Source organism: Sapajus apella, unplaced genomic scaffold (assembly GCF_009761245.1).
Source record: "Sapajus apella isolate SASKATOON/1434 unplaced genomic scaffold, GSC_monkey_1.0 scaffold64, whole genome shotgun sequence".
Lineage (NCBI taxonomy): Eukaryota > Metazoa > Chordata > Mammalia > Primates > Cebidae > Sapajus > Sapajus apella.
Window position 1 is genome coordinate 2,746,654 of NW_022437004.1, and position 13,649 is coordinate 2,760,302.

General features: G+C 39.7%; 1 protein-coding gene and 1 long non-coding RNA gene across 2 annotated transcripts in view; both read left to right on the plus strand.

The window, feature by feature from the left end:
- The first annotated feature begins 212 nt into the window (after positions 1 to 212).
- Positions 213 to 3,743, plus strand: LOC116529920. The gene is made up of 2 exons (XR_004259741.1): positions 213 to 1,269; positions 2,987 to 3,743. It is a non-coding gene; the product is annotated as an uncharacterized LOC116529920 (long non-coding RNA).
- Positions 3,744 to 5,657: 1,914 nt separating this feature from the next.
- The window catches only part of LRRC8C (leucine rich repeat containing 8 VRAC subunit C), a 110,980-nt gene continuing 102,988 nt past the window's right edge, over positions 5,658 to 13,649 (plus strand). Inside the window, exon 1 of the mRNA XM_032247825.1 lies at positions 5,658 to 5,920. The gene's annotated coding sequence lies outside the window, so the exon portion shown is untranslated. The remainder of the gene's footprint in view (positions 5,921 to 13,649) is intronic.

Below are 13,649 nucleotides of genomic sequence, written 5' to 3' on the forward strand. Positions count from 1 at the left end.
TGCCCAGAGTCCAGAGGGGACTGAGGTGCCAGGGAGCTGGCATGTCAGCACTGCCCCAAGTGTGTGTATACCCAGCCGGGCTGTGACAGTGCCCACATTTGGCCTCAACTCCACTCTAGGATTGGAGCCAACAGCAGGGAAAGGCCAGGCAGTAGGAGCAGACACCTTCAAGCCCATGAGGGGTAAGAGGGGGGCTTTCCAGACCCCTGAGAATGCAGAGATGCCAACCCAGGTGGCTGTAGAGGCGCCTGGGAGGGTGGGGCTCCTGCCTGCTCCTCGCTCCTGCCAGCTCCCTGGAACGCAGCACCGCCCTTGGTCCAGCTCCACCTCAGGGCCCCTCTCTGCCTGCCCCTGTGCCCAACTATGCTGCCCCCACACCAGAAGGCAACTCAGCTCAGCCCCATCGTGGAGGCTCTCAGGGGCAGGCTCCAGGGACTGTCCATCACCTCCCCACACCTCTCCACAGTGGCAGTGGGCAAGAGCAATGACACAGCGCCAGGGTACAGAGTGGCAGAGGCTCCGGGCCCGAGGTGGGTCCCGCCTGGCTGCAGCCGGTGGTACAATGGCAGCAGCTGCTCGGGATGGCCCACCACTGCCATCAGCGGTAAGACAGAAAAGGGCTGTCAACTTTCCTACTGGGTGTTGTTTTGATGTGGTAAATGTTCATTTTTCAGACTGTATCTCTCTTCCCTTCCTAGCGCACTCAAAACAACTAGCAATTCAGCTACTTTCTGCCCTTCTGGGTACCTGATCATCTCTTTTGTCCATTTTGTAGTATCGAAGTCACTGGGCTGGGGATTTTGACACCAGCCAAACTTAAATTTGAATCCTGACTCCTCAACTTTCCAGCTGTGTTATCTTAGACACATCAGACAACCTTTCTATACAGCTCAGTTTTCTCATCTGCAAAATGGGAAGAGTAATAGCCATGTTTCAAGGTGACTAAGAAAATAGAAACAACACATATAACATTCTTAGTCATATCTGACACCCAGTAGGCACCTGTCACCTTATCTTCCTTCTCTTGAATCTTCTTCTTGCCCACTTCTAACTCCCTATGCCTGATTATTGAGCCCTCCCTGGGGCCCTTGGTGAGATGATCACTAACACAATCAATGGCTAATATGAGCCTGTAAGAAAGCGTCCCTGGGAAACAATCAAATTTCTGAACTAAGATTCTTCTTCCAGGTCTTATAAACTCTTGGGCTTTTGGACATTCCAGTAAAAACAATAGACTACTACTAGATATATTTGCTAATTTAATAAAGTGTGAACTTGGATAGTCACAGAATGTCCCAGTAGATGCACAAAAAAACACCTGATAACACCATGTATATTTTCTCTGCTTATCTTTTTGTATTTTTTTGAATTTTGTACCATGTGCATATATTCCCATTCTAGAACTAGAAATACCATTTGACCCAGCAATCTCATTACTGAATATATACCCAAAGGATTATAAATCATTCTACTATAAAGACACATGCACACATACGTTTACTGCGGCACTGTTCACAATACCAAAGACTTCAACCCAAATGCCCATCAGTGATAGACTGGATAAAGAAAATGTAGCACATATACATCACAGAATACTATGCAGCCATAAAAAAGGATAAGTTCATGTCCTTTGCAGGGACATGGATGAAGCTGGAAACCATCATTCTCAGCAAACAGACACAAGAACAGAAAACCAAACACCACATGTTCTCACTATAAGTGGGAGTTGAATAAGGAGAACACATGGACACAGGGAGGGAAACATCACACACTGGGGCCTGTTGGGGGCTGGGCTAGGGGAGGATAACATTAGGAGAAATACCTAACGTAGATGATGGGTTGATGGGTGCAGCAAACCACCATGGCATGTGTATACCTATGTAACAAACCTGGACGTTCCGCACCCAGAACTTAGAGTATATAATAATAATTTTTAAAATGCTAGTGATGTTGAAGTATGCTTTTGCCAGGCATCGTAGTAGGAGCTCCCTAATGACCTGGAACCTGTTAATATAGGCTCCAAAACTTTCTAGTATACAGAGAAGAAAAGCTGTAGTTCTTGAAGCAGAAAACCACTGTCTGAGCCGGGAGAGGAGGTTCTTACTCTGTCTTCCTTGCCATAGAATGTTTGTAACCCTTTCCCTCGAGATTTGCAAAGTAAATCTTGTATTTGTCATCAATAATAGTAATGATCTACATTGAGAGCTTACTATGTGTGAAGCACTGTTCTGTGTATCTTCACAATTACCTCGAGTTAATTATTACACCAATCTTGTGAGGTGAGTTGTATTTTCATCTATATTTTACATTTTTAAACATCGAGTCTCAGAGAGTCTCCTAACTAGCAAGTGACAGAGCTGAGATTAAGAGCTGTTACTGTATAGGGTTGTTAAAATAGACATAGATTGTTATTAAAGCTAAATAAATTCATATATATAAAGTGCTTAGAACAGCACCGGCTGTGGTGCCTTCCCTATTAAGGACCAGCATTAGCATTCCTGAAGTCAGGGAGGGGCTTTGTAAATTAGAAACATAATCGAGTCAGTAAAAGTACCAACAGGTAATTTTAATAAACTGAATTGTAAATTAAGTCTCCACTTATTCTGTGACTAAAGGCTACACATTTTTCAAGATAGTTTCCACTTGTTTTTATTTTGTTGTTGTTGTTTCTGTTTTTATTTTCTATGTGTGCCATTTCCTAGAAGACATTCTGCCACTAATTCCAAGTTGTCTGTATCCTACTTTCAGCTTTTTTATGCTTTTTCGTCATAGAAATTTTTAACATAAAAATCAGAGAAAGGTAACATTTTTAAATGTAGCCATTAGAATGACCACCCATTCAAGCAAACATTTGTAGGTACGATATTGTTGGTATTACTGGATCTTTTATTGGTGGTTTTTGAGTGATGTTTCCACCTGTGGGAGGTAAAAGCAGGTGGACCACTAAAAACGTTTTTGATCCTGTCTCCAACATGTACAGGAATAGTGGCCACATATTAAGGTGCATGTGTGTGAGCTTGGATAGTCACAGAATATCTCCAGTAGATGCACCAAAAAACTTGCTTGCTATATAAAGCAAAAGAACAAGTAGTATCTGAACCTAATGGGCAGAAAACACACCATCTGTCAGCAGTCAAATATCAGGCTCAAACATATAAAGCAAGAGAGGAAAATACCCCCCAATTGCTGCCCTGTCCAATGTGGGTTAAATTATATATATTATTAAAATTAATTTCATTGATTTCTTTTTACTTTTTAAAAGGTGGTTACTAGAAAATTTTAAATTGCCTCTGTGGCTCGCATCTTATTTCCACCAGGCAGTACTGCTCTAGAATAAAATCTAAACTTTACCTAGACCTGACCCTTAAGTCTTCAGTACCTTAGAAACATAAAGACATAAAGTGACTAAATTCAAGTCTGGAAATAGGGACTTTACTATATACCTACTAAGAGTACAAAGATTAATAATGCAGAGTTCTTGTCTTTAAGAAAAAGAAAGTGAACTGAGATTCATAGAACCCTACTTTGAGCCAGGATGTGAACATCCCTGCAAGTTAGTATTATAATTTCCTCTGTATAACTCACTTCTAGCCTTTAATGCCTCCTCCATTCAGGACCCAAAAGCCTTCCTGAAACTAATATAAGCACAGACATTCTCTTCTCCATGGCCTTCTTTACACTCTTAGTCTTAAGTATCCTCTTTCCAACTCTAGCCTGTAACTACCCTAAAAAAAAAAAAAAAATGGTAAATGGGAGGTGGTGGTGGGGGTGGGATGTGTACTTTCTATATTATTTATTCCAGTGCCAGGACCATGAAATCCCATTAGATCCACTACAAGGAAATAATAGTGCCCAAGCTGGGAAAGCACAGAAACTGTTATTTACTTCTCAATCAGCTCAGCTTCTCACAGTAAAGCATCAGGAGAGATTACTCTTGTTTTCTCAAAGACAAAATCAGAGTCTCACTTCTGTCACCCAGGCTGTAGTGGCATGATCACAGCTCACTGCAGCCTCAACTTCCCAGCTCAGATGATTCTCCCACCTCAGCCCCTAGTGTAACTGAGACTACAGGCATGTGCCACACTTGGCTAACTTTTTGCATATTTAGGAAAGACAAGGTTTTGCCATGTTGCCCAGCTGCAGCCTGGATTTCTAATTGGCACCTCAAATGTAACATGTTCAAAACAGAATTCCAGAGTTCCCATCCCTTCCACCTGTTCCTCTTAAACTATTTTGCATGTCAGAAAATGGACACTCCTTTCTTCCCCGTACCCAGGCTAAAAGCTTTGGAGTTATTTCTGACTCCTCTCCCTTTCTTACCCGACATACAATCTGTTGCATATTCTTAAAACTCTACTTTCAAAAGAATGTGTTGACCAGAATGCAGCCACTTCTCACCACCTGACATCAATTACCCTGGTGCAAATCATCATGGAGTCTCCCTTTGATGACTGATAACATTCTAACTTTGTCCCCTGCAGTCTGCTCTTACCACAGCAGCTAGAATAACCCTGATACATCTTAGATCACGTCACCTCTACTCAAACCCTTCCAGTATGAGAGTGACAGTGACCACAGCCAAATTTTCTTTGGTGTTGCCCAAAGCTCTCCAGCCATACTGGACTCCTTGCTGTTCCTCAAAAACACCTGGTAATCTCCTAAAGCTAGGGCCTCTCCCAAAATGCTCTTTCTTCAGTAGCCACAAGTCCACCCTCACACCTCCTTCAGGTCTTTCCTCGACTGCCTCTTCGCAGTGAGGACATTTCCCTGATCAGCCTTTTTAAAATCTGTCATTGCCTTGTCCAAATACTCCCTGTCTCTGCATTATTATTCTTTATAACACTTACCACCAGCTGGCATAGTATTTCTTCTACTCATTTTTTACAATTTCTGTCCTCCAAAATAGAATATAAACCCCACAAAGGTGAGGATTGTATTCATTTATTGCTCTCTCCGTAGTTCCTAAAATAGTACCTGGCTCAAAATATACAATCAATAAATATTTATTAAATGAATGAATGAAATTTTCAGATGAGAAAAACGGGCAGGGTCTGGTGGCTTACAAGTGTAATCCCAGCACTTTGGGAGACTAAGGGGGGGCAGATCACTTGAGATTAGAAGTTCGAGGCCAGCCTGGCCAACACAGCGAAACCCCATCTCTACTAAAAATACAAATATTAGCCAGGCATGATGGTGTGCACCTGTAATCCCAGCTACTCAGGAGGCTGAGGCAGAAGAACTGTTTGAACCTGGGAGGCGGAGGTTGCAGTGAGCTGAGATCACAACATTGCACTCCAGCCTGGGTGACAGAGCAAGACCCTATCTCCAAAAAAGTAAAAAAAATAAAATAAAATAAAAAACACAAGAAAGAAAAAGAAAAATGAAGCATGGGGAAGTTCAGTTTTAGCCCTACACCAATGAACTATTAAGGTCAGGAGTCAGGATGAGAACTCAGGTCTAACTGACTCCTCCTAAGCTTGTGCTCATTCCACCTCTGTATCTGGTTCAGGAGGTTAATGGGGGGCTCCAATATCCAACTACAAGAGCTGACAGGCTGTAAAGGGCCATGAGGGAAGCACACACCAAGGTTCAAGTGTAAATCTTGCTAGAAATACTGAGCTAAAACAGAACAACACTTTTGGCAGCATTGTTGACAGTCCGTGAGATGAAGGAAAGTAATCTGAGGGCATCTGCTGAAACTTTCCAGTTTTAAGACTGGCTTTCACTATTTTTCTTTCAGCTGTAGCTTTCTTAGATAATGAATGTACCATATGTCTCTATCTCCAGGTTCCCATACAAATTAGGATACTAAAAATGCCAGATGATTAAAACAGATTTCTGCTTGTTTCCATGGGAAATTAACTGCTGGGAACCCTCAGGAAATGAGAGGAAGAGTGCATTCAGCCAAAGGTGTTCTCTGGTGAGTACGTGCACTCTGCTTGCAACCCAGGTACCAGTCCACAGACTGCTCAAAATTTTGGCCCAGGTGAAACACCGTCCTGAGCTGCCCGCCCTGCTGGTGGCCAAGTGAGACTGTAGAGATCACTGTGCCCTGTCCTACTCCCTTGTACCTCCACCACCAGGGGCTGGGCACTATGTGCCAGGCCCTTCATGTTAGGTCCCAGCTAACCGTGCCAGGAAGATTTACTAATGACAAAGAGACAGTAATGCAGGGTCCCAACCTCATCTGCCCAGTGTGAGTTCAGCATATTTTGAGCCTTTTAGCAGGTCTTCTGGAAGACATGGGGGACGTATCATCAAGGATTCTTGCTAGAAGGGTCACTTCTGGCTATCTACAACTAGTCAGAGTTCATTCTGGGGCGTGGGAACAGCGTTCTGTAAAGCACAGCCAAGTGTGCCCCGGGCAACTGTGCCAAGGATATCTCTAGGAGGTTGTGATGATTACTTGTTCCTGCTTGCCCCAGAATTAGCACCAATTTGCCTGAAAGAGATAACATTGAGGGAGGAGGCTGCAAAGAGTTTTCATTATTGTCTTGACAGTGAAAATCTCTGATTTGTCTCAAGAAAATTGGTTCAGGAGCTGACTCCAATCTAACATGAATGTTACTAAATCTCATCCCACCTCTTGCAAATGTAGGGGGAAAAGACAACCTTTCTTGGCTTTATTAAACCTGAGTGTGACTTGTGCATGCCATAATGAGGCTCAAAGCTGCAAACTAGGCAGTAAAGGAGAGCGCAGAGTTTAAATTTGGATTCAAACAACGCTGAATGATAATGCTTGTTCTTTAACTTACTATGAGATTTCAGGGAATTCTGAGCCACTTTGAGTGCCTACAAAGTGAGGATATTAATACCTACCCCTCAGGGAGGTTATGTCTTCATAAGCTTATGTTAAATAAGCGAATATAAGTTAAAAGCATTTGTTCTGAGCCTGCTAGGCAGTGGATACTTGCTTTGTGATTTTTCCTTTCTTTCCCCCGTTGCTATGTTTTACTGTCAAAATTGGAAACAGATAGCTTACTGAGCAATAGACAGGGTCCTCCCTCCCCCATACACCGCCATCACCAGTACCAGCACCTTGATTTTTCTCAGAATTACTATCTAGGATATAGAAAGAGCAGACAAATCCAAATCTTCACACAGCATATCCACTTACTTATAACTTATCATAGGCTTGGTTTCCTTTTTCTTTTTTCTTTTTTTTTGGCCTAGGTAGAATACTTTTTAGAGAAACTAAGTGATAAAGGACACTCATCTTTTCTGCCTAAATAAACCAGTGGAAGACCCTGGGAAATTAAGACCATGGTTCACAATGCAGTCTAAATGCCTTCGCCTAGGCTAGTCAAAATATGTTGACTACTCCTATCTTCAGATGACTCATGGGTATGATTCCTTAGCATGAGGCTGTCCTAACATGTTGTAGGTAAGCCAGATTAGAGGAAGCAGTTTTATCATTTTGTGGTCCTGAGCAGGCCATTAGTAAGTCAGTTTTTCCATTGCAGCAATGCTACACATAATCATGCTCTGGTGACTTGATCTACTTCTACAGATTCCAGTAATAGCTATTCAAATGTCTCTGTTCTGCTTCCACCTCAACTCAGTTATAACACTAACTACCAGAATTGGCCCAGATTCCACAGGTTGAGGGGTAGTGTCCTTCATGAGACTGCCCTCACTTAGGATGACAGTCAAGAATCTCAGGAGGTCCCAGGCAACTCACACTTCTGCCCAACTGGCTTCAAATTTAGTGACTCCTATGACCCTCTCAGGTTCAGTATTCACTAGAACAACTCACAGAACTCAAGAAAGCACAGGTTTGATCACAGCTTTTTTTTAAAATAAAGGCTACATCTCAAAAAGAGCCAAATGAAGACATATATAGGGCAAGGTCAGGGAGAGACCACACAACTTCCACACCCTCACCCTGTGGACTCAGTGCATACACTCTCTTGGTATAGCTATATGTTCATCCACCAGGAAGCTCCCCTGTGCCTTGGAGTCCATATTTTTTTAGGGTTTTCACCATATATATATATATACACATTTATATATACACATATTTATATGACTGATTAAATTATTGGCCAAATGATTGAACTCAGTCTCTAGCCCCCTACCCCTCATGGTTAGTTGACTTTTTAACTCAGGTCAGGCTGGCCCAACGTTTGAGTGTTCTAATCCCATGGTTGGTCTTTCTGGTGACCAGCCTCCATCCTGAAACTACATAGGAGGCTATGGTCAGCCACTTCATTTGCATAACAAAGAGACCTCTATAACTTAGGGAATGCAGAGGGTTTTAGAAGCTCTGTAGTAGAAACCAGGAAAAAAGGCCAAATACAGTTTTTATTATACCACAGTTTCCTACTGAGATTTACAAACCATGCAGGATGTGATTTTAAGTTTTTCCCTTTGGACAGCAGGAAGTTACTTAAAGCAAGGGGAAACTATATTGAGCAGCTACTATGGACCAACCATTCATTATATACGTGCTGAAAGCAGCACTTTGGGAATATAAATCAGACAATTGCATGGAAAGTTGTTTGGATAAAACTAAAATGGGAAGACTGGGAAGGAGACAGTCCCACTAGTTAGGCATAAAGTGATAAGAACAAAACTAGAGGAGGGACGTGGAAATGCAAAGGGAGGAAAGGAAGAGCTTAAGAGATATTTCCATCTTACCTAAAGTTTTTTCTCCATTGCAAAATACTACACAATGGTTTAAAACTGCTTGAAGAGTTAAAACTACTTTCTAAAGATAACAAAGTAATACAGATAAAGTGGCTCCTCTGTGATTTACAAGACCTTAGTATTTTATCTCTCGAACAAACTTTGGGACCCTGTTTTAACCTTTGGTGTCATACTCCCATTGGTTTCTGGACAGACATACTGACTGTCTACAAATGGCTGAACTGTTCCTGCTTTCAAATTAATATTGCCCAATTTTACCTTTCAAACAGCCTGTTGAAGTTTGTTTGCTTTAAAGTACGAGGCCCTCCCTCCCCTGTAGATCACAAATTTATGAGGGATTTGGAGAGATCTTGAGATATATCTCTGTATAAATTATGTAAAAAGGAACACATAACACTGGTGTGTTAAAACTAGCTATTTCTTCCTGCATGCGATTTCAGTAAACAATAAAGTCATACTTCAAAATTCTTGGTGCATAATAATTTGTCTATATCAGTAACTAGGATATTGATTCATTCATATTCATAGAAGTTCTACAGTATGACAGATATTTTAGATAAGAATTTCTCAAAAATACAATTTCATGGGTTTAAATTTGGGGTGGGGGAAATAAATGATTATTTTAGTGTATCATGGGTGATATATTAAATTGCAATTAAAATGTAGAAATATATTTAAGTTATATTAATTTATATTTATATAAATTTATTAATTTTATATAATAAAAATAAAAATTTATATAAATACAAATTTAAATAATTAAATAAAATTTATGTATAATAAATATATAATTATACATTATGTATATTAATGAAATGTGATTAATTAATTCAGGTAATTTTTAAACACTATTATAATTAAGTTTATGTTTTTGTTTTAATTTTATTACACTTACACAGCTTAATTATAATAAACATTTTATCATAAAATTATAATTATAAAGCTTAATTATAATAATTTTATTGTAATTAAGCTGACTTTTAAGAAAACTGACATTGGCAACTCTTTATCAATATAATTGAAAACTAGAAGAAACATTATCTTTGGCATTATGTTATAAATAAATCAATAAATTTTAACCTCTACCATGTGGAAAATAGAAAAAAATTGAAAAGTGTTTAAAATAAGGATACGATTAGCTTTTTTTTTTTTTTTTTTTTTTTGAGAGGGAGTTTCGCTCTTTTTACCCAGGCTGGAGTGCAATGGCGCGATCTCGGCTCACTGCAACCTCTGTCTCCTGGGTTCAGGCAATTCTCCTGCCTCAGCCTCCTGAGTAGCTGGGATTACAGGCATGCGCCACCATGCCCAGCTAATTTTTTGTATTTTTGGTAGAGACGGGGTTTCACCATGTTGACCAGGATGGTCTCGATCTCTTGACCTCGTGATCCACCCGCCTCGGCCTCCCAAAGTGCTGGGATTACAGGCTTGAGCCACCGCGCCCGGCCTACGATTAGCTATTAAATGTTAATAAAAATTAATATTTGTCACATGCTTATAATGTATCAGACTCCATTATAATATTTCATATGTATTCAATAATCTAGCCCTCATAATCACACTACAAAGTAGGCACTATAACTATCCCCATTTATCCCTTGGGAAACTGAGGCTTAGAGAAGTTAAGCAGCTTACTTAAGTTCTCATAGGCATATAAGGTAAGAAAGATGATTAATGACTATAGAGTGTTTTAGCCCCTTTTGACTACTGTGAAATATACTTTAGACTGAGCAATTTATAAACATTTATTGCTCATAGTTCTGGAGGCTGAGAAGTTCAGGTCAAGGCGCCAGCATACTTGATGGCTGGTGAGGGCTTCTTCTCTCCTTCACAGATGGTACCTGTTTGCTGCCTCTTTGCTGCATCTTCAAATGGCAGAAGGGATAAGCTCCCAAAAGCCTCTATCGTGAGGGCGTTAATCCCATTCATCACAGTGGAAATCTGGCCTAATCACTTCTCAAAGGCCCCACCACTTAATACTATCACATTGGGAATTAGGTTTCAACATATGAATTTCGAGGGGACACAAACATTCAAGCCACAGGAAAGAGTTTACAGAAAAGAAAGTATGAGAAAAACTTTATGAAGATAGAATTTGAAGTAAACATTTAAAGACTGATGGAATTTGGAGAGGAAGAGAGTATCGTGATAAGGAGAAAAAGGAAGTAAGAAATTGGAAGGTGGTATAAAGACACATGCAAAGTCAGGGAGGCAGTAAAGAACTACAAATCCACCAGAGCCATATGCAGATTTGATTAAATAACCGCAAAGTTCAGGAAGATGATTTTTTCCCCAAAAAATAGGCGATTTCCTACTGGGTCTACAGAAATTCAGTCGTCATATATGTTATAAAAAATGCCAATGCAGGTTTAAATCCAGGTAAATTCAAATACTTCCAGTTTAAAAATGTCAATACTCCTTTTAGCTACTTGAGATTTCACAAGATCAAGAGATTCATATTTGCTTCTCTTAAAACTCTTAATTCACTCTAGATAACAGAAACAGAAAGTAAGTTCCACTCAACTCTGTTCTTCAAGGTTTAAACAGAAAGAGAGAAAAATATCCACCAATCTTCACAAAAGTTTTTCAGCAAAGACCATGGCGACTCCTCATTTTCTTGTGAAAATGGTGGCAGGGAAGGCTAGAAGTGAAACTGGCTTTTGCATCTGCACCGTGTGTCATACTCTGTCTTCAGTAGCCAGGACGCTGAGTGGATCTAACATTGCAGGAATTTTGCATGAAACCTTTCTGTTGATATTTTTTCAGAAATCATTTTGGAGTTTCAGAGGCTAGGCAGCAATCTATAAAGGTTGCATATTAAATGATTTCCTCATCATCCTAAGAAATAGTCACGCAAGATTTTAAAAATTCCTTTCCCCTTAAGGTACTCAGAAGTCTCGCACCACTCCCCACCTCACCCTCCTTGGGAAACTGGACAGGCTGAGCTGCCAGGCTGATCTGAGGAAAAGTATTGTGATGTGACTTATAGCCTAGGCAGCATCACAATGTGCCCATCTGGGGACTGGAAATTTGGGCAGTTTGGGGCTGGCAGTAATACTCTTTATAACCATGAAAAATGGAAACATGTCTAGGTAGAGAATTAGTAACTTTTAAAAGATTGTTGCTCTTTCCTCCCTCTTTGGATATAGACTTAAAGGCACTCAGCATCTATTGGTATTTGTTTTAGGTTACTAAATGATTTTTCAAATGCATCTATGTTAGGAGTTTGGGATACACCAAAACTGTATGTGAAACATTTCAAAGTGGCAAAACCAGAATGTCTTTCTACTCAAAATGGGCTATATATTATCTTTTTTTTTCTCAGTCAACATGAGCTGATGGATACCAGTTCACCCTTAACGATACTGAGATATATTCACTGTAGAGAAATGAAGATCAAAAACACTGTAAATGTGAAGATAATTAGGTATGAAACTCCAGATAAGCAAGATTGTTTATTTCTCTTTAGCACTCTAGGGGGAAAAGATGACATTTTCCAGCAGTTTAAAATACTGTGATGTTTTAAGATAGAAAGGGTGGGATAAGACTGTGAGCTTTAGAATCAGGCTGTCTGGATCATACTCCTAGCTGTGCCACTTACTAACAGCATGAGGTTGGACAGGTGACATTAGCTGTTATGTGCCTCAGACTCCCTATCTGTGAAGTGGGAATAGTGAATTACCTCTGTTATCCTGCTGTTATATGGATGAAATGAAATATTACATGTAAAATGTTTAAAAGCATGACTGTCAGCCTACCTTTTATAAATGTGCAGAGCTGGTTGCTCCCAAATCAATACTATTATACTTTAAAGTCGCTGATAATTTTTCAACTAGAAAGTGTTTGTTTCAAAGCAAGTGATCAGAAGCATTATTATAAAAGGTATAATTTTGAATTCTGGTTAAGCCAATAAAATGCATAGTCAGTATAAAATATTATCAGATCCGATGTAAATAGCGATTATCTGGAGTATTTCACAAGCTAAAGAATATTGGAGACACTTAAGAGATAAGAGATGTTTTCAGTCTCCTAAATGAGAGCATACGCTGTTCTCATGTTGTGGTTAAATGCTCCTCCTCCCTTTGGTCACTGGAAGCAGTTCATTTTATCTGAACCCTAGAGTTTTCCTCTATTTTTCTTTTGGAAGCTATCAATGCAACTAACTCAGACACACACACACACACACACACACACACACACACACACACACACACATACGTTCTTTAATGTAACATGATAATTCCTTTTCACTGAGAACTGATTTTTAAATAATTTTTCAAAATAGAATATAAAATATTGTCTCACCGTTGTAATGAAATGTCATCATGATGAACTTTAAATTAATGGTGACTCTTCTTTGAAATTCTATAATCAGAGTATATCACTTCTAATAGCTCTCTATTGAATCTTCCTCAGAAACAAGGATGGAAAGCTATCATAAATGCCACAACAGACCTGGAAAAGCATTCACAGGAGAGAATATTCATTAGACCAAGAATGATTCAGAGAGGGAGAGCAGATAAGAATATCAAGTTATCCCATCAATTTCTACCTAGTATAGAGGAAAATGCTAGTTGTAAAGAAATGTGGAGGCTCTGACATTTTCTTATCCTTGGAAACTAAAATATTAGCCTGCTACACTTTCTTGGATGGTGGTATAAGACATGAAAACTCCTGGGTCAGAGACAAAAAAAGTTTACTACTCACTTCAATAGCAGTATCCAAAATATCAGCATTTTTCTATCAGTTCCTGGCGTCCCACTTCCCACAAGGAGATGCAAAGAGAGCCAGAATGCACCTAAATCCACAGTGGATTGTGTTATAGAAGAGGAATCCTGAGCTTACGGAATGTCAACCTTTTATGAGTAGTAAGTATGCTTGCCATTTGCTTTGGAGAGAAACATTATATTTATTATACTGGACCGTAAACATGTCTGTCTTTTGCTCCAGAGAAAGATATTATCTCTATCTTTCAAGGCTGTTCACTGTACAAATATCCTCGA